Source organism: Octopus bimaculoides, chromosome 19 (genome assembly GCF_001194135.2).
Source record: "Octopus bimaculoides isolate UCB-OBI-ISO-001 chromosome 19, ASM119413v2, whole genome shotgun sequence".
In the NCBI taxonomy this organism is placed as follows: Eukaryota; Metazoa; Mollusca; class Cephalopoda; order Octopoda; family Octopodidae; genus Octopus; species Octopus bimaculoides.
The window spans coordinates 36,754,356-36,755,408 of record NC_068999.1 but is presented as its reverse complement, the minus strand read 5'-3'; the positions used below and the strand labels follow the sequence as shown (position 1 = coordinate 36,755,408).

Below are 1,053 nucleotides of genomic sequence, written 5' to 3'. Positions count from 1 at the left end.
TGTTGTTGTTGTTGTTGTTGTTGTTGTTGTTGTTGTTGTTGTTGTTGTTGTTGTTGTTCTTCTTCTTCTTCTTCTTCTTCTTCTTCTTCTTCTTCTTCTTCTTCTTCTTCTTCTTCTTCTTCTTCTTCTTCTTCTTCTTCTTCTTCGTCAAGATAGTTGGCCTAACTCTAACTTACATTTGCCTTCCTGTATTCTGGGATCGCATCCCCCCTAACAATGGCTTCCCCAGCCGATTAGCAAATATTCACTCTGCAACATTCTACAGTCAAGGGCGGTAGCCGCTAATAGTCTTTTTATCAGCTAGAAATAGCAGTAAAATTACATTCTATTGCCAGACGGAAAAAAAACTGAAGTACACACTGCAGACATACTCCTAGATATAGAGTTTCAATAACAATTGGGGTGGTCACGGATGGAAGTCATTGATTATAGGTTGACTGCATTCAGGACTGGCCTGGGATTAAACTGCACCACCACCAGCAACAGTAACAGCCATTGTGATGCACTGTTTGATTTCTTAATCTTTGTATGACTTTGTAGAGCGAATTTCCTGTACACTTACTTCAGCAGATACTACAAATTATTTCAGCTTAACACTGCAAACCAACCGGACACTCGTCAATAATACAGTTGCTCCACTGATTACTTCAGAAGCTCGAGCTACAACGTGGTACTGTTTTTCAGCTATATCACTTGAGCCAACGATTGTTATGCTGTCTTAGCCCGAGACATTGTTTCAGTATTGCTGATGAGTAACAAACTATAACAGACTTTGTGATTGTAAACTGAAACCCTTTCGTCTTGGCTGAAAATTTGATTTCAAATTAAAGAGAGATAATGTACAAGGTCTAAAATAAGAATTAATTAAAAAAACACGTTTCTATTTCCTATGTAACGTTTTGAGCTGTAGTGTGTTGTTTCTTTATAACGACAAAGTATAATGAATTAATTAATTACACTTTGTATATCTTGTATGAAGTAGCGAAGGATATACTTAATATTTACACACACACACACACACACACACACACACACACACACACACACACACAC

At 37.4% G+C, this 1,053-nt stretch overlaps 1 long non-coding RNA gene across 1 annotated transcript in view; it reads left to right on the top strand.

Moving 5' to 3' along the window:
- LOC106879960 (uncharacterized) overlaps window positions 1-890 on the top strand; it is a 6,537-nt gene extending 5,647 nt beyond the window's left edge. The window contains exon 2 of the long non-coding RNA XR_008266241.1: window positions 590-890. This is a non-coding gene — a long non-coding RNA (uncharacterized LOC106879960). The remainder of the gene's footprint in view (window positions 1-589) is intronic.
- Window positions 891-1,053: the final 163 nt, after the last annotated feature.